Source organism: Acipenser ruthenus, chromosome 60 (genome assembly GCF_902713425.1).
Source record: "Acipenser ruthenus chromosome 60, fAciRut3.2 maternal haplotype, whole genome shotgun sequence".
Taxonomy (NCBI): domain Eukaryota; kingdom Metazoa; phylum Chordata; class Actinopteri; order Acipenseriformes; family Acipenseridae; genus Acipenser; species Acipenser ruthenus.
The window spans coordinates 3,032,577-3,053,590 of record NC_081248.1 but is presented as its reverse complement, the minus strand read 5'-3'; the positions used below and the strand labels follow the sequence as shown (position 1 = coordinate 3,053,590).

Here is a 21,014-nt window from a genome sequence, read left to right as displayed (position 1 = left end):
TGCATGCAGTACTTTACACTTTTCTCTATTAAATGTTGTTTGCCATGTGACTGCTCAGTTCTGAATGCTGTCTAAATCATTTCGAATGACCTTTGCTGCTGCAACAGTGTTTGCCACTCCTCCTATTTTTGTGTCGTCTGCAAATTTAACAAGTTAACAGAATCTAAAACATTAATGTAGATTAGTAATAGCAGAGGACCTAATACTGATCCCTGTGGTACACCACTGGTTACCTCGCTCCATTTTGAGGTTTCTCTTCTAATCAGTACTTTTTGTTTTCTACATGTTAACCACTCCCTAATCCATGTGCATGCATTTCCTTGAATCCCTACTTCTATCAACCAGCTAAGTGTTGTTGTCTTGTTGTGGTGCATTATGCCTAAAGTACATTAGAGACGCACCTTTCATTGAGCTATTGTTATATTGTACTATAACTGTTGATATCAGCGGAGTCTTTTCCCTGTTCCCTGCCTTATATTACAGCCAGAACTAAATTGATGTTGGACTGTATTTTGTTGCTAGAAATATGTTGTAGAAATATGCACTGATCCTTTGCTTATTTTTTATTTTTTTTAATCAGGAAACCTGTGGAGGTCCTGTCTAGTAACAGATTGACGCTTCTCTCTCCACTCAAATCGACTGGGGAAGTCTCAGGGTTATTAGTCTGTTGGCTCGGACTCTGTGGTGGATTGGCGCCCCCTGTTGGGAAAGGGATAATTGAGCAGTTTGAAATTTGGGTGGGAGGAGATTGGAACCATGTCCCCTACCGAAAATCCAGCCGGGCAATTGCAACATTAAATAAGGACTGGTTATGTACATTATTTAAACTGCAGATTCTTGTATTTTACTCTTCTCGCTAGCGACGAGGTATGCTACATTATCATAAATGTCAAGTTCTGAATATAACCTGTTTTAATAAAGAACAATTGAATACTACTTACCTTCTGTGCTTCTTGTTGCATCACCCTTTGTTGATGACTCGAACCTGTGTACCAATAAAAGTAGAAGGTAATTATAATAGAACAGAATTCCTTATTTTCTCTAAACATAAGGTGGCATGGTCTGGCTATATTGATTCAAAGGGCTTAGGTTACGCACGCACCCCACCCCTCGCTGGTGTGGCATATATACAGTCACCTCCAAAATTATTGGCACCCTTGATAAAGATGAGCAAAAAGACTGTAAAATAAATAATACCAGTACTGAGCTGTATTGTAATTTTCCAACATGTGAAATATATTTGACTTTATTAATGATTCAATGGAAATCAACCAAAATTACACATTTCTCAAATTATAAATTTAATTAAAAAAAAAAAAATGAAGTGCATGAAGTGTCAATTATTGGCACCCTTGTTTTCAGTACTTTGTGCACCCTCCCCTTGCAAGGATAACAACACTGAGTCTTTTTCCATAATGTTTAATGAGATTGGAGAACACATTGGGAGGGATCTTAAACCATTCCTCCATACAGAATCTTTCCAGATCCTTGATATCCTTCGGTCTGCGCTTATGGACTGCCCTCTTCAATTGAAACCACAGGTTTTCAATGGGGTTCAAGTCCGGAGACTGGCCATTGCAAAATGTTGATTTTGTGGTCAATTAACCATTTCTTTGTGGATTTTGATGTGTGCTTGGTTTCATTGCCTTGCTGGAAGATCCACTTGCGGCCAAGTTCCAGCCTCCTGGCAGAGGCAACCAGATTTTTGGCTAAAATGTCCTGGTACTGGGTAAAGTTCATGATGCCATTGACCCTAACAAGGGCCCCAGGACCAGTGGAATCAAAACAGCCCCATAACAAAGATCCACCACCATATTTTACAGTAGGTATGAGGTTCTTTTCCGCACACGCATCCTTCTTTCGACGCCAAACCCACCGCTGGTATGCGTGGCTGAAGAGCTCTATTTTCGCCTCATCGGACCATAGCACCCAGTTCCAATCGAAGTGCCAATGCCGTTTAGCAAACTCCAGGCGCTTACGTTTGTTGGTTGCTCTCAATAAAGGCTTTTTTTCTGGCAACCCTTCCAAATAGCCTATTGGCATGGCGTCTAATTGTAGATTTGGAGACTTGGTGACCCCAAAATGCAACCAAGTTCTGTAATTCTTCAACTGTGGCCCTTGGATTTCCCTTTGCCTCCCAAACCATCTGCCTCACTGTGCGTGGGGGCAAGATACACTTGCGTCCTCTACTAGGCAAGTTTACCACTGTTCCAGTGGTTTTGAACTTCTTACTTATTGCCCTAATAGTGGTAAGTGGTATATTTTGTTTTTTAGCTATTATTTTGTACCCATTGCCAGATTTATGAAGGTCAACAACCATTTGTCTCTCTTCATTTGTGAGTTCTTTGCCTTTCCCCATGGTGATGGATGACAAATGGATTTCATATGTGTGTTGCCACATTTTTATACCCCAGTGAGACAGGAAGCCATGGAAGGCCACAATACAGTTCCTTAAGACTGAGATGAACTTGAAGTAGAATGTTAATGCAGATTTAATTTTGTTTGATTGTATTTATAAGAATCTTTAGGGGTGCCAATAATTCTGATACCTATCTGAGAAAAAAAAAAAACTGAGCAATTGTATTAGAGCAAAATATGGTTTCCCATATATTTGAGTATAAAATATAGCTCATTACCTGTGTTTATTTTATACAGCCTTTTTTATTTTTTAAATAATATGTTCTAGAATAAATACATTGTATGAATTACTGTACCAAATTAAAAGTAGGCCTATGCAAAATGACTGAGTAAAAATAAAAGCAATGCATATGGTTATAACATTACATTTATCAACAAATTAGAAAAGGAAGGTACAGGTCTTGTGCAGCAGTCAGGGTTAAAACAGTAAGGATGATAAAAGCACTACTCTCAAATAAGAATAAACCTTACTATTTCACATATGTGACGTCAAGATTTGCTACTGGTAGCAAAACATGTGGAAGCATCAGCTTTACTACCTTGTCAAAATCCGATACCTGTACCAAAATGTCATCTGTAGCTATAAACATTATTTTTTTGGTCTAGTTAAAACAATCCAACAATTCATCTTGGTGATTACAAAGAGAGTAGTTTAAAAAAAGATTAAAAAAAAGGATAGCATAATTAAAATAAAGGTTATATAATTAACATTAGTTAAAAATAAGTAATATCAACAACATGACAAATAGTATCTGAACTCACAGGCAAGTAGCTGTATTAATAATAATAATAATAATAATAATAATAATAATACATATAAATCAATATACTGCATTTCCCATATATACCAAATCATGTGTTGTGAAAATTTAATAAAGCAGTGTTCGCGCTAGGCCGCGCTATTGCGCCAATGCCCCCCTGAAATAAAAAATGTCCCGCTGAAATTCTCTAACGCGCCCGTGTGTCCCCCCTTCCCAGACGCAATACCAATACGCAGTAAATTAATGCATGTTGTATTAGTGTTGGAAAACATGGATCAAGAATTGATTAGCAGTTTGCTACGCATGTGGACAGGAGCTATACTGGTGTTCTTTTCTGAAAAGAAACTAATATTGCAGATAGCAGACTGTTTGGTTCAAATTGCATGTACTGCTAACAATTGATAAGAGACTTTGTGTCTACAAGCTTCTTGTCCAACATTGACTGCAAGCTAACAAGATAACAGTGCTATGGACTAGGAGGGGCCAGGCTCTAAGACTTTTAGGAATACAAAGCATAAAGGGGCTAAAAGGCTCCCAGGGACTGCCGTTGGACCCAAAGGTTCACAGGGAGAGTAAGAGATAATACCACTGGACTCAAAGGGTCTAAGGCAAAACGGAGAGAAGATGACAAAAACCAGATGTATGGACCTTTTTGGGGCACCAGGGGTTTGAGGAATGCACTGACTTCAGAGGTCGTCACACTAGACTACACACACACACTCACACTAAATGAAATATATGGTAATAGGATAATGAGTTGTACCTTTTCTATTGGTTAAGTGTCAGAGAAAGAGGAGGAGAGAGACACCTATGCAGAAGGGTATTTAATGTCATGCAACAATTGTAAGAACGAGTATTCTGTGTCCTGTACCTGGGACCAGACTCCCTGCATATTTCAATAAACCTAACAACTGACTGAAGAAAAGGACTCTGTGCAGTTTCTTGAATCTACTTACTCACCATCCTCTTTTTTAAGTTACATCATTTGGCGAGCCACCTGCGGACTGTTTCCTGTTACTTTTTTTTTCAAAATACCGGGAGGGTTTGATACCTGACTGCAGAGAAACCCATTTGCCCAGCCTGAATCCTGTGCACAGGACCAGGACAAAGCGAATGGACAGAGACTGCTTCTAACTTCTGACCAGACGGTGTGGAGAATCTTTGAATCAGGACTTCAGCTCGAACATATAACCACATACATTGGTGAGTAGTTACTGGTTTATTGTTTTATATGCAGTGTTTAGAATGTAGTGAGAATCAAGGGTAGAATATGAAAGAGGACTTTTTGATAATTCATGTACATTGAGGACACAATTAGTTAAGTCAAGAGAGATTGACCGCTGAACTAAAAGTGTATTGACTATTAGGACTTTAGGTATGAAAGAGGACCTCTGGATTCCTAAAAAAGTCGGAGTAAATCGTGTAGTGTTATGACGTGCCAGTAGAGTCTATTGGACTAGTTACACGGACTTGTATAGCTCAACAGGTACGGGCATACTCGGATTTATGTTTTATGTTTGTTTTTGAGAGGGTTTGGTACACCTGTTTTGTCTTTGTTTTTACTGTTTGGTTTATAAGTCACGATAAGGGGGCAATAGGATAAGCCTCTTATTTAACTGTCCACATTAGGTGGTACAGGTAAGGAACAATCAGACAATAAGTTCCAGTTAAGCCCAAATAGCACATACAAAAGTGTAAATTAAATGTGCAATAAACCAAAATAAAAGTTTATGCTTCGTTAAGCATAGCTTTAAACACAGAATATTGGTAAAAACAAGACAAAACTAAAAACAAGTTTTTTGTTAGTTTTGTGTTTTGTTGGGAGTCTGATCAACTCCAAATATGTTAGAAGCTGACCCTCAATGTCATCAAATGGATGACTGGAGAATATGGAACATAGACTATGTGTTAAAACATGGCAAAAAGGGAAGCTATGTACAGAACAGTAATGTACATGTTCATGTGACAGGTCAGGAGTGTGTGTCTCGTAAGAAGAAAAAGACAAAGGAAATTCAAGACTGGTAGCCCACAAAAAAAAACTGTAATGGTAAAGATTCTATATCAACTTTGAGGAATACATGTTGTAAAAATAAAATTAAAAGGTCACATTAAAATGTAATTAAGAAGTTGCTTATTAATGATTGTTTGAGTAATTCTGATTTTGCTTAAGCGTGGAGATAAAGTAACATCTTAGAAAAACTATGTACTAAGAACCAGCATGAATACTTATTGTCTTGCCTCGATCATAAGAGGGTTTGATAAGGGAAAGAGACCCATGTTAACTGATGAGTTATTTGTATTGTGTTAGTGTTTGAATGCAAAGGAATGGCCAACCTTTGAACTAAAACAATAACACAAATATACAAAGCAACAATTAATAGTTTGTTCAGGATTATATTGGTAAACAAGAGGAACATTTTGTCTTTCTGATAGAGGACTTACTTGAAAAGAAAGTGGTGGTATTATTTTGGTATGCAGGGTCTGTGTCTCCCTGGTCACAGATTCAGGGAGGAATAGGAAAAAAACTTGCGTGACCATATTTGGGCAGAGAGAGAAAAGACTGTAGAGAATGAGAATAGATAAAAAAAAAAAAAAAGACTTTTAGGAAGAGAACAAATGTTTTTGGAGATCAATAAATCTGAAACAAATTAAATTATCGACCTGGAAATATTTTATTAAATATTTTCATGAATGAATGTTAAGTGTTTGTTTGAGAGTGAATTTTATGTTTAAGACAAGGGTGAATTTTATGAATCACCTATGAATACATATTTGAAACCAAGATCACATGAGTGGTAGAGTTTGTATTATTGGTGTAGCTAAAAAAAGTGCAGAGTTAAAACGATGTTTTATTTAAGGGGTCTGTTTATTAATGATTGTTTAGTTCATGTTGAATTAAACAGGGAGATTGCATTCTCTTTGAATGGAAAACACGTAGTTTAATAAAGCACTGATGTTATCAGTATTAACTGGGTTTATTCTGATGTTGCTAAAGCACACTACGAGTAGAAGGAAAAAAAAAAAGTTGAATTGTTAGAGAGCATAAAATACAATTCAAATGGGGAAAGAGGTCACAATCGATATCAGAGTGATCTACAGGGATTTCAACTTCTGCTAAGGCATCAGAATGCAGTGATGCAGGAGACAAAAGCAGTGTCACTCAGAGCTACGCGAGTGATGTGAAATGGGATGTTTGCACACATGTGTACGATGTGTTTTGTTTATGGTGGTTACAATTAGTATTTTACGGAGCTTCTTGCAGGAGAGGTGATGATAATTAGATTAATGTGATAACTGAAACATGAATAAATCGCGAGTGACATGAGATTATTGATGGTGCAGTATAGGACTGCTGGCTTGATGGATTGTGATACTGGTATGATAGACAGTCTGTTGGTTAATGTTTGTGTGTTTGTCTGTGAATATAGGGTATGAATACTCTTTTGTGGAAGTTCAGCACAGGAGGCTGAGCTAATGGAAATATTGTGATGCAAAATAAAGTCAACTTCTCACTGTCTAATACAGAACAGACAGTCGCAGTAGCAAAAGTAATTATGCACTCACAGTAATACAAATGCACTTGGTACGATTGACCATGGGGAAACTCCCGTGTAAATTAATCAAATAAAGAATATATTCGCTGGCTTAAGCATGAAGCAACCTGCGCCCTGGTTGGCGAAGTACAGTGATCCATGTCCTCTGCCACCCAAAGAGCTCTGGGTTGGTAAAGCTTGTGGACCACATCCTAAAAAGGAAGCATCATAAACAGGTGCTCATGAAGGTCAGGTTTATGTGCACACACATTTTCTTTTTCTCACTGGACTATTTCTATAATAGATCCTGATTTATTTTGATCTGCTAAAAAGGATGCTGTTATTAATTGCAGCAAGAATAGGCAGTACTTTTATTTCTGTATGCGTTATTGTGGCAAAGTGGTAATGACGTGCAGGTGAGTGCAGTGCAGAATAATCACACAGACAGACGTTGGTACAGGTGCAAGGGTGTTTATTTAATTTAATAAATGTCCAGAGCCTCAAGGCAAAACCTGTAAATAATAATAGTGCTGGAAGTGATACAGCGGCGGGTATCACTTCTAATTGTAATCCTACGGGTTTGACCCGCAACCCCAAAGTCCCGTTCCGACACCCACACTAAACACGAACACAAAGACAGTGCGTGATACAAGTGTTAAAAGGTGCAAACACAGAGACAGTTCCGAAAGCGAGACAGGTGAGTGGTGAAGTCCGGGTTTTCGCTGGCCTGCGGCTGCAGCTCCGGATCGTGCTCAGTAATCTTAGTGAGACAACAACACACAAGACACACAGTGTTAGGACACAGACACAAAACACTCACGGTCGCTTTCACGTATCGGGCTACTTCTCGGTTACATGTTTTAACCATATGCAAAGGAACAGATCACCCAAGCCATGCCCCCTATTTATACCCTCGCCCATGACCCCGAGGTTAACGAGCGCATCTGCTCCTCCAGTCCTCGGATGCCACGCCGCTTACCGTCTGGGTCACTGAGCTCGGGTGCCATGGCTCCGCCCCCTTCCGAACTGACCGACTTCCATCTACCCTACGGAATAAATTGTCGTGCCATTTCATTAAGGGTACTCTGTTCCTCGTATACCGTGCTCTCACAGGTCGAGAGGGAGATCTAACACTAAGACTCATTCGATCTTTGTCACAGTTATTGAGAAACATTAACGTTTGAATACATTTCTTTGTAAACTTTCTTTTCAACTGTTATTGGGATATGTGCTCTGGACGTCTTGCCAAGAAGGGAGAGATCAATGTATGACTAACATCTTACAGGACTGTTCTCAACTAGGTAATATCATACAGTATGTGGACGACATACTGTTGCAACGGGAACTGCGGAGAAGCACTATCTGTTACTGGAGGAGGTTTTGGATCTCATGGAGCACGCTGCTCTCAAATTAAATCTAAAGAAAGCTGCATTAATGAAATCATCTGTTTGTTTCTTAGGAGTACAGGTGGAAACTGGAGGACACACACCTGACCCAGGAAATAAAAAGCTGATTAAAAATCTGCCCCTTAGATCTTTTTGGGCATATTTGGATTCTGTCAGGACTTCATGGAAGGATACAGCGAACTAGCTGTCACCCTCTATGAACACCTGAATTGAGGCATTAAAACAGGCACTGATTCCAACCCCACTCAGGGTCTCCATTCAAATTAAATTAAAAAAAAAAAAAAGGGGGGGGTTGGAAGGCTGATTGGGGAGGTCCATATGAGATAATGGACAAACTGGGAGAAATCAATTTGAAATTGGCAATACAAAAATGAGGGAGTGAAAACGGGCTTGAAAACTAGTTTCACTGATAAGCAAGCCTGCTGGAGAATGGAAATTCCTAAGGGCACTGATGCAGTTAGGTTAGAGTAGTAATTGTGAGCAATAAAGCAGATAGAGATTTGTAGTTACTTTCAGAGTACAGACACAGGTCTAAGGCTTTTCTCTTCTCCTACAGGTTCATGCTGGAACTGATATTTTATATTATGTTCACAATATGGGGTGGACATAGGCTCTGAGAAAAATACAAGATAGAATTAACAGACATTGGCGATTCTTAGAATTCCAATAACATTATCAATGCAGATGAAAAAGAGACTATTCAAGAATTAACCCTTTTGAATTTTGAAATTAAATCAGATATTAATCAAAAGAATAAATACTGCACTTGTTCTCCACAGGTTCCGAGATAATACTGATGGCGTTTATGTGGAATGGAAGCACAATGCTGTTCATCGGAACTGAGAGGACCATTTCAGAAGAGTTTGTGCAGAAAGTTCCAGTACACTTGTGGGACAATTTGGATATGCAAACAGGAACTGTACATATTAACCTGCAGAACTTTACAATGCTTGTCCATGATATGTAGTAATTAAGCTCTACCATATATCTGGAACAAGAGTGTAAGTTGCTGAGACACGGTCATGAGGAGGTATCTGAAACCACAGAGACATTCTTACATATGGGGAACCATGTCCCCTACCGAAAATCCAGCCGGGCAATTGCAACATTAAATAAGGACTGGTTATGTACATTATTTAAACTGCAGATTCTTGTATTTTACTCTTCTCGCTAGCGACGAGGTATGCTACATTATCATAAATGTCAAGTTCTGAATATAACCTGTTTTAATAAAGAACAATTGAATACTACTTACCTTCTGTGCTTCTTGTTGCATCACCCTTTGTTGATGACTCGAACCTGTGTACCAATAAAAGTAGAAGGTAATTATAATAGAACAGAATTCCTTATTTTCTCTAAACATAAGGTGGCATGGTCTGGCTATATTGATTCAAAGGGCTTAGGTTACGCACGCACCCCACCCCTCGCTGGTGTGGCATATATACAGTCACCTCCAAAATTATTGGCACCCTTGATAAAGATGAGCAAAAAGACTGTAAAATAAATAATACCAGTACTGAGCTGTATTGTAATTTTCCAACATGTGAAATATATTTGACTTTATTAATGATTCAATGGAAATCAACCAAAATTACACATTTCTCAAATTATAAATTTAATTAAAAAAAAAAAAATGAAGTGCATGAAGTGTCAATTATTGGCACCCTTGTTTTCAGTACTTTGTGCACCCTCCCCTTGCAAGGATAACAACACTGAGTCTTTTTCCATAATGTTTAATGAGATTGGAGAACACATTGGGAGGGATCTTAAACCATTCCTCCATACAGAATCTTTCCAGATCCTTGATATCCTTCGGTCTGCGCTTATGGACTGCCCTCTTCAATTGAAACCACAGGTTTTCAATGGGGTTCAAGTCCGGAGACTGGCCATTGCAAAATGTTGATTTTGTGGTCAATTAACCATTTCTTTGTGGATTTTGATGTGTGCTTGGTTTCATTGCCTTGCTGGAAGATCCACTTGCGGCCAAGTTCCAGCCTCCTGGCAGAGGCAACCAGATTTTTGGCTAAAATGTCCTGGTACTGGGTAAAGTTCATGATGCCATTGACCCTAACAAGGGCCCCAGGACCAGTGGAATCAAAACAGCCCCATAACAAAGATCCACCACCATATTTTACAGTAGGTATGAGGTTCTTTTCCGCACACGCATCCTTCTTTCGACGCCAAACCCACCGCTGGTATGCGTGGCTGAAGAGCTCTATTTTCGCCTCATCGGACCATAGCACCCAGTTCCAATCGAAGTGCCAATGCCGTTTAGCAAACTCCAGGCGCTTACGTTTGTTGGTTGCTCTCAATAAAGGCTTTTTTTCTGGCAACCCTTCCAAATAGCCTATTGGCATGGCGTCTAATTGTAGATTTGGAGACTTGGTGACCCCAAAATGCAACCAAGTTCTGTAATTCTTCAACTGTGGCCCTTGGATTTCCCTTTGCCTCCCAAACCATCTGCCTCACTGTGCGTGGGGGCAAGATACACTTGCGTCCTCTACTAGGCAAGTTTACCACTGTTCCAGTGGTTTTGAACTTCTTACTTATTGCCCTAATAGTGGTAAGTGGTATATTTTGTTTTTTAGCTATTATTTTGTACCCATTGCCAGATTTATGAAGGTCAACAACCATTTGTCTCTCTTCATTTGTGAGTTCTTTGCCTTTCCCCATGGTGATGGATGACAAATGGATTTCATATGTGTGTTGCCACATTTTTATACCCCAGTGAGACAGGAAGCCATGGAAGGCCACAATACAGTTCCTTAAGACTGAGATGAACTTGAAGTAGAATGTTAATGCAGATTTAATTTTGTTTGATTGTATTTATAAGAATCTTTAGGGGTGCCAATAATTCTGATACCTATCTGAGAAAAAAAAAAAACTGAGCAATTGTATTAGAGCAAAATATGGTTTCCCATATATTTGAGTATAAAATATAGCTCATTACCTGTGTTTATTTTATACAGCCTTTTTTATTTTTTAAATAATATGTTCTAGAATAAATACATTGTATGAATTACTGTACCAAATTAAAAGTAGGCCTATGCAAAATGACTGAGTAAAAATAAAAGCAATGCATATGGTTATAACATTACATTTATCAACAAATTAGAAAAGGAAGGTACAGGTCTTGTGCAGCAGTCAGGGTTAAAACAGTAAGGATGATAAAAGCACTACTCTCAAATAAGAATAAACCTTACTATTTCACATATGTGACGTCAAGATTTGCTACTGGTAGCAAAACATGTGGAAGCATCAGCTTTACTACCTTGTCAAAATCCGATACCTGTACCAAAATGTCATCTGTAGCTATAAACATTATTTTTTTGGTCTAGTTAAAACAATCCAACAATTCATCTTGGTGATTACAAAGAGAGTAGTTTAAAAAAAGATTAAAAAAAAGGATAGCATAATTAAAATAAAGGTTATATAATTAACATTAGTTAAAAATAAGTAATATCAACAACATGACAAATAGTATCTGAACTCACAGGCAAGTAGCTGTATTAATAATAATAATAATAATAATAATAATAATAATACATATAAATCAATATACTGCATTTCCCATATATACCAAATCATGTGTTGTGAAAATTTAATAAAGCAGTGTTCGCGCTAGGCCGCGCTATTGCGCCAATGCCCCCCTGAAATAAAAAATGTCCCGCTGAAATTCTCTTAACGCGCCCGTGTGTCCCCCCTTCCCAGACGCAATACCAATACGCAGTAAATTAATGCATGTTGTATTAGTGTTGGAAAACATGGATCAAGAATTGATTAGCAGTTTGCTACGCATGTGGACAGGAGCTATACTGGTGTTCTTTTCTGAAAAGAAACTAATATTGCAGATAGCAGACTGTTTGGTTCAAATTGCATGTACTGCTAACAATTGATAAGAGACTTTGTGTCTACAAGCTTCTTGTCCAACATTGACTGCAAGCTAACAAGATAACAGTGCTATGGACTAGGAGGGGCCAGGCTCTAAGACTTTTAGGAATACAAAGCATAAAGGGGCTAAAAGGCTCCCAGGGACTGCCGTTGGACCCAAAGGTTCACAGGGAGAGTAAGAGATAATACCACTGGACTCAAAGGGTCTAAGGCAAAACGGAGAGAAGATGACAAAAACCAGATGTATGGACCTTTTTGGGGCACCAGGGGTTTGAGGAATGCACTGACTTCAGAGGTCGTCACACTAGACTACACACACACACTCACACTAAATGAAATATATGGTAATAGGATAATGAGTTGTACCTTTTCTATTGGTTAAGTGTCAGAGAAAGAGGAGGAGAGAGACACCTATGCAGAAGGGTATTTAATGTCATGCAACAATTGTAAGAACGAGTATTCTGTGTCCTGTACCTGGGACCAGACTCCCTGCATATTTCAATAAACCTAACAACTGACTGAAGAAAAGGACTCTGTGCAGTTTCTTGAATCTACTTACTCACCATCCTCTTTTTTAAGTTACATCATTTGGCGAGCCACCTGCGGACTGTTTCCTGTTACTTTTTTTTTCAAAATACCGGGAGGGTTTGATACCTGACTGCAGAGAAACCCATTTGCCCAGCCTGAATCCTGTGCACAGGACCAGGACAAAGCGAATGGACAGAGACTGCTTCTAACTTCTGACCAGACGGTGTGGAGAATCTTTGAATCAGGACTTCAGCTCGAACATATAACCACATACATTGGTGAGTAGTTACTGGTTTATTGTTTTATATGCAGTGTTTAGAATGTAGTGAGAATCAAGGGTAGAATATGAAAGAGGACTTTTTGATAATTCATGTACATTGAGGACACAATTAGTTAAGTCAAGAGAGATTGACCGCTGAACTAAAAGTGTATTGACTATTAGGACTTTAGGTATGAAAGAGGACCTCTGGATTCCTAAAAAAGTCGGAGTAAATCGTGTAGTGTTATGACGTGCCAGTAGAGTCTATTGGACTAGTTACACGGACTTGTATAGCTCAACAGGTACGGGCATACTCGGATTTATGTTTTATGTTTGTTTTTGAGAGGGTTTGGTACACCTGTTTTGTCTTTGTTTTTACTGTTTGGTTTATAAGTCACGATAAGGGGGCAATAGGATAAGCCTCTTATTTAACTGTCCACATTAGGTGGTACAGATAAGGAACAATCAGACAATAAGTTCCAGTTAAGCCCAAATAGCACATACAAAAGTGTAAATTAAATGTGCAATAAACCAAAATAAAAGTTTATGCTTCGTTAAGCATAGCTTTAAACACAGAATATTGGTAAAAACAAGACAAAACTAAAAACAAGTTTTTTGTTAGTTTTGTGTTTTGTTGGGAGTCTGATCAACTCCAAATATGTTAGAAGCTGACCCTCAATGTCATCAAATGGATGACTGGAGAATATGGAACATAGACTATGTGTTAAAACATGGCAAAAAGGGAAGCTATGTACAGAACAGTAATGTACATGTTCATGTGACAGGTCAGGAGTGTGTGTCTCGTAAGAAGAAAAAGACAAAGGAAATTCAAGACTGGTAGCCCACAAAAAAAAACTGTAATGGTAAAGATTCTATATCAACTTTGAGGAATACATGTTGTAAAAATAAAATTAAAAGGTCACATTAAAATGTAATTAAGAAGTTGCTTATTAATGATTGTTTGAGTAATTCTGATTTTGCTTAAGCGTGGAGATAAAGTAACATCTTAGAAAAACTATGTACTAAGAACCAGCATGAATACTTATTGTCTTGCCTCGATCATAAGAGGGTTTGATAAGGGAAAGAGACCCATGTTAACTGATGAGTTATTTGTATTGTGTTAGTGTTTGAATGCAAAGGAATGGCCAACCTTTGAACTAAAACAATAACACAAATATACAAAGCAACAATTAATAGTTTGTTCAGGATTATATTGGTAAACAAGAGGAACATTTTGTCTTTCTGATAGAGGACTTACTTGAAAAGAAAGTGGTGGTATTATTTTGGTATGCAGGGTCTGTGTCTCCCTGGTCACAGATTCAGGGAGGAATAGGAAAAAAACTTGCGTGACCATATTTGGGCAGAGAGAGAAAAGACTGTAGAGAATGAGAATAGATAAAAAAAAAAAAAAAGACTTTTAGGAAGAGAACAAATGTTTTTGGAGATCAATAAATCTGAAACAAATTAAATTATCGACCTGGAAATATTTTATTAAATATTTTCATGAATGAATGTTAAGTGTTTGTTTGAGAGTGAATTTTATGTTTAAGACAAGGGTGAATTTTATGAATCACCTATGAATACATATTTGAAACCAAGATCACATGAGTGGTAGAGTTTGTATTATTGGTGTAGCTAAAAAAAGTGCAGAGTTAAAACGATGTTTTATTTAAGGGGTCTGTTTATTAATGATTGTTTAGTTCATGTTGAATTAAACAGGGAGATTGCATTCTCTTTGAATGGAAAACACGTAGTTTAATAAAGCACTGATGTTATCAGTATTAACTGGGTTTATTCTGATGTTGCTAAAGCACACTACGAGTAGAAGGAAAAAAAAAAAGTTGAATTGTTAGAGAGCATAAAATACAATTCAAATGGGGAAAGAGGTCACAATCGATATCAGAGTGATCTACAGGGATTTCAACTTCTGCTAAGGCATCAGAATGCAGTGATGCAGGAGACAAAAGCAGTGTCACTCAGAGCTACGCGAGTGATGTGAAATGGGATGTTTGCACACATGTGTACGATGTGTTTTGTTTATGGTGGTTACAATTAGTATTTTACGGAGCTTCTTGCAGGAGAGGTGATGATAATTAGATTAATGTGATAACTGAAACATGAATAAATCGCGAGTGACATGAGATTATTGATGGTGCAGTATAGGACTGCTGGCTTGATGGATTGTGATACTGGTATGATAGACAGTCTGTTGGTTAATGTTTGTGTGTTTGTCTGTGAATATAGGGTATGAATACTCTTTTGTGGAAGTTCAGCACAGGAGGCTGAGCTAATGGAAATATTGTGATGCAAAATAAAGTCAACTTCTCACTGTCTAATACAGAACAGACAGTCGCAGTAGCAAAAGTAATTATGCACTCACAGTAATACAAATGCACTTGGTACGATTGACCATGGGGAAACTCCCGTGTAAATTAATCAAATAAAGAATATATTCGCTGGCTTAAGCATGAAGCAACCTGCGCCCTGGTTGGCGAAGTACAGTGATCCATGTCCTCTGCCACCCAAAGAGCTCTGGGTTGGTAAAGCTTGTGGACCACATCCTAAAAAGGAAGCATCATAAACAGGTGCTCATGAAGGTCAGGTTTATGTGCACACACATTTTCTTTTTCTCACTGGACTATTTCTATAATAGATCCTGATTTATTTTGATCTGCTAAAAAGGATGCTGTTATTAATTGCAGCAAGAATAGGCAGTACTTTTATTTCTGTATGCGTTATTGTGGCAAAGTGGTAATGACGTGCAGGTGAGTGCAGTGCAGAATAATCACACAGACAGACGTTGGTACAGGTGCAAGGGTGTTTATTTAATTTAATAAATGTCCAGAGCCTCAAGGCAAAACCTGTAAATAATAATAGTGCTGGAAGTGATACAGCGGCGGGTATCACTTCTAATTGTAATCCTACGGGTTTGACCCGCAACCCCAAAGTCCCGTTCCGACACCCACACTAAACACGAACACAAAGACAGTGCGTGATACAAGTGTTAAAAGGTGCAAACACAGAGACAGTTCCGAAAGCGAGACAGGTGAGTGGTGAAGTCCGGGTTTTCGCTGGCCTGCGGCTGCAGCTCCGGATCGTGCTCAGTAATCTTAGTGAGACAACAACACACAAGACACACAGTGTTAGGACACAGACACAAAACACTCACGGTCGCTTTCACGTATCGGGCTACTTCTCGGTTACATGTTTTAACCATATGCAAAGGAACAGATCACCCAAGCCATGCCCCCTATTTATACCCTCGCCCATGACCCCGAGGTTAACGAGCGCATCTGCTCCTCCAGTCCTCGGATGCCACGCCGCTTACCGTCTGGGTCACTGAGCTCGGGTGCCATGGCTCCGCCCCCTTCCGAACTGACCGACTTCCATCTACCCTACGGAATAAATTGTCGTGCCATTTCATTAAGGGTACTCTGTTCCTCGTATACCGTGCTCTCACAGGTCGAGAGGGAGATCTAACACTAAGACTCATTCGATCTTTGTCACAGTTATTGAGAAACATTAACGTTTGAATACATTTCTTTGTAAACTTTCTTTTCAACTGTTATTGGGATATGTGCTCTGGACGTCTTGCCAAGAAGGGAGAGATCAATGTATGACTAACATCTTACAGGACTGTTCTCAACTAGGTAATATCATACAGTATGTGGACGACATACTGTTGCAACGGGAACTGCGGAGAAGCACTATCTGTTACTGGAGGAGGTTTTGGATCTCATGGAGCACGCTGCTCTCAAATTAAATCTAAAGAAAGCTGCATTAATGAAATCATCTGTTTGTTTCTTAGGAGTACAGGTGGAAACTGGAGGACACACACCTGACCCAGGAAATAAAAAGCTGATTAAAAATCTGCCCCTTAGATCTTTTTGGGCATATTTGGATTCTGTCAGGACTTCATGGAAGGATACAGCGAACTAGCTGTCACCCTCTATGAACACCTGAATTGAGGCATTAAAACAGGCACTGATTCCAACCCCACTCAGGGTCTCCATTCAAATTAAATTAAAAAAAAAAAAAAGGGGGGGGTTGGAAGGCTGATTGGGGAGGTCCATATGAGATAATGGACAAACTGGGAGAAATCAATTTGAAATTGGCAATACAAAAATGAGGGAGTGAAAACGGGCTTGAAAACTAGTTTCACTGATAAGCAAGCCTGCTGGAGAATGGAAATTCCTAAGGGCACTGATGCAGTTAGGTTAGAGTAGTAATTGTGAGCAATAAAGCAGATAGAGATTTGTAGTTACTTTCAGAGTACAGACACAGGTCTAAGGCTTTTCTCTTCTCCTACAGGTTCATGCTGGAACTGATATTTTATATTATGTTCACAATATGGGGTGGACATAGGCTCTGAGAAAAATACAAGATAGAATTAACAGACATTGGCGATTCTTAGAATTCCAATAACATTATCAATGCAGATGAAAAAGAGACTATTCAAGAATTAACCCTTTTGAATTTTGAAATTAAATCAGATATTAATCAAAAGAATAAATACTGCACTTGTTCTCCACAGGTTCCGAGATAATACTGATGGCGTTTATGTGGAATGGAAGCACAATGCTGTTCATCGGAACTGAGAGGACCATTTCAGAAGAGTTTGTGCAGAAAGTTCCAGTACACTTGTGGGACAATTTGGATATGCAAACAGGAACTGTACATATTAACCTGCAGAACTTTACAATGCTTGTCCATGATATGTAGTAATTAAGCTCTACCATATATCTGGAACAAGAGTGTAAGTTGCTGAGACACGGTCATGAGGAGGTATCTGAAACCACAGAGACATTCTTACATATGGGGAACCATTCCGGTCTGCATATCAAAAGAAGAAATATTTATGATGACGTTAAAGTGACATTTTTGGGGATGTAATGGGGACTGTTAATTTCAGTTAACATACCTGATAATGAAACTACGTATTATAAACTTGGGGTATAGATGTATGATTGGTGAAAAGATTTGTCTTAGTTTAAAGATACTAAAGGTAATATGTCAGCGATCCTGGAGTGCAGAGATGGGAAGGTCTCATGTAATTTATTACTAATCACATTCAGTAAAATAACAAAAACTGCAAAGGTTGTACCATTGACCTCTAGAGGCACTGGGAGTATGGAGTTTGTGTTGTTCATGACACTTAAGAGTGACATTGTTAAGACATTGTATCTGCCATCCATGATAGGGAGGTAAAATGGTTGGTGTCTTGCAATGGATTATTTGGAGTGTTGTTAGGAACATAATACTATATTAATATGTACTTGTAAGGTAATGGGACATCCTATGTTGAATGGAAATACCAATTGAAAACAGCTGTTCTACTGAAAAATATGGTTACCTATATTAGACATTAATTGTGGAAATCATGTGAACTTTGAATGATATGCTGTAGTGTTGAATATGTCTAAAATGAGGCACTATTTTAGTACTTGTTCAATGCATAGTGATCATTTTTGAAGTTATAGTTTTAGGTTTTAATCAGTTTTAAGTGTATCATAAGATTGAGATGGTCTAGAATATTGGATTCTAGAAAGGTGTAATTTAACATACGGGTTAAAAATAATGATGCACCTAAATGTGTTAGAGCAACATGAGTGTGGTTCTGATCGAGAGGATGGGGATCCACAGCTGGAACATAGAGTTTATTCTGAGAGTACTGTAGTTTCGGATAGAAGATGTGATTATGATCTTACAGAGTTAAACCAACACTGCACCGCGTAGCTAAAGAGCAGGACGGGTGGGTGAAATTGGGAGGCATAGATTGCTGTAAGGAATTGAGTACTTCAGTAATTTACACTTGTTCCATGCGGGGTGATCTAATTTCTTGAAACAGGGCAGTAAACCGTACTATCGAGGTAAAATCACTACGAAAGTATGTCCCCTTTGCACCCCCTACCTCGGGAAGGTATCATTCTCAGAACTGTTTTGGATGATGTGAATATAGTATTATCGTGTGTAATGTATAATTTCACAAATCTAACTGTTATATTTGAACAATATTGCAAGCAACACACCAATATCCAGAATTGGCTTCAAAGGGAAATAAGTAGTACAATAAAAGAGTACAAAGAGCGAATAGCCGAACGAATGTATGAAGGTAATGAGGAACGTAGGAAGAGGGGACTTTTTGATGAAATAGTAGGCTGGTTTGGTGCAGGAAATTCTGTTGCAAACAGCTGGGATATTTATCAAATGTCAAAAAGGGCAAACTTGGATAGCAAGTGCTGTGAGAGAAGGAATAGAAAGATTGGGGAATGGACAGATGTATGCAAATCAAGGGATTAGGCTCCAGGGTACAGCTATATATGAGCTAATGGATGGAACAGAGGGAGCCCTGCGCAATTTGACCAAAGCAATAGATTGTAGAATATTTGCGGGTGACCTTTTAAAAACAATGAAGGAAGAAATAATGGATATTAGGCTAAGAGTGGTACCTAGACATGCACAGGAGGAACTCAGGTTGAGGTTGGCAATGATCCACCCTGATCAGACTGACCTCCTGGGAGCTAGTTTAGTGTGGCCAAAGGAGAATGGCAAGGAACCACCTGGTCACATAGGGTTCTATCTCTCAATACCATACCTGGATCCTAATAACCAGTATAAAGACAGTTTGAAGATTAGACCGATAGGAGTACTACACAATGAGACAGTGATAGTTTGGGAAAAGGCTACATGGAAAGTTCAGCGAGGCAACTGGAGTGGTGTGGTGCATGAAGCATGTTGTTATGAAACAAATAGTCATGTAGTTTGCCGGTGTCCTGCAATCACCGTAATTAATAGAAATATAAGCACTGAATTAGAGGTACATCCACTAGAGGGGTGGAAAAAAGCAGTGCAGGTTGGGAAATATCAATGGTGTGTGTTGAGTAACCATACCAATTTTAAATATGGAGATTTAACTTGTCAGACTTCTCCAGGATTTTGTTTTTCTCCAACACATGCAGTTCAGATTGGAGATATATATATACCTGAACCTGAAGCAGAGGAGTTCCAAATTACTGCTTGGTGGGATGACACATATCTAGATTCATATTCGGTCATTTTTTCTCAAGTGCACAAATTGGTTAAAATAGCCCTACAAAGAGCGGAACAGAAGCTGCTCAAAGCTAAGGTCGAAGTTGATTTGGCACAATTAAAAGCCACCGTATTGAAACGATATGGATGGTCAGGGCAGGCCTTAGGGCACACTTTTGGGGATTATGTTGTTTTAATAATACTGTCAATAGTAATAGTATTGATTTTGTGGAATAGCATTCAGTGTTTTTGGTGGAAAAAACAACACCGACAGTTAGAAAGGACCATTGGCAGATGGGAAACTGTAAACTTACTGGGAGCCACCATGAATAAGAAATAACACCTGTGTACAGTGATAAACTGTATTTACTGTATTTTTCTGTATGTTTACTGTATGTTTATTTTTCATTTTTTGTATTATTTTTACGTATGTTTGTTTGTTTTTTTTGTTTGTTTTTTGCTCATGACATACTTACATGGAGAAACAGCAAAGGCAAGGTAGATACCTACACATAATGGAGAGACTTAGAATGAGAGGAACATACTTCACTATAATATATTATACAAACACGGTACTTGATGTGACTACTCAGAACCAGCGAAGAGGACATCTGAGGGCTCGGGATCACGTCAGCAACTTGGTTGTAGCGGGTCACCCCCCTCCATCTTATATTTTAAAAGTAGGGTATGTTGGAAAACATGGATCAAGAATTGATTAGCAGTTTGCTACGCATGTGGACTGGAGCTATACTGGTGTTCTTTTCTGAAAAGAAACTAATATTGCAGATAGCAGACTGTTTGGTTCAAATTGCATGTACTGCTAACAATTGATAAGAGACTTTGTGTCTACAAGCTTCTTGTCCAACATTGACTGCAAGCTAACAAGATAACAGTGCTATGGACTAGGAGGGGCCAGGCTCTAAGACTTTTAGGAATACAAAGCATAAAGGGGCTAAAAGGCTCCCAGGGACTGCCGTTGGACCCAAAGGTTCACAGGGAGAGTAAGAGATAATACCACTGGACTCAAAGGGTCTAAGGCAAAACGGAGAGAAGATGACAAAAACCAGATGTATGGACCTTTTTGGGGCACCAGGGGTTTGAGGAATGCACTGACTTCAGAGGTCGTCACACTAGACTACACACACACACACACACACTCACACTAAATGAAATATATGGTAATAGGATA

At 38.6% G+C, this 21,014-nt stretch overlaps 1 long non-coding RNA gene across 1 annotated transcript in view; it reads right to left on the bottom strand.

Moving 5' to 3' along the window:
* Positions 1-9,372: 9,372 nt before the first annotated feature.
* The window catches only part of LOC131725074 (uncharacterized), a 46,769-nt gene continuing 35,127 nt past the window's right edge, over positions 9,373-21,014 (bottom strand). Inside the window, exon 3 of the long non-coding RNA XR_009320420.1 lies at positions 9,373-9,417. This is a non-coding gene — a long non-coding RNA (uncharacterized LOC131725074). The remainder of the gene's footprint in view (positions 9,418-21,014) is intronic.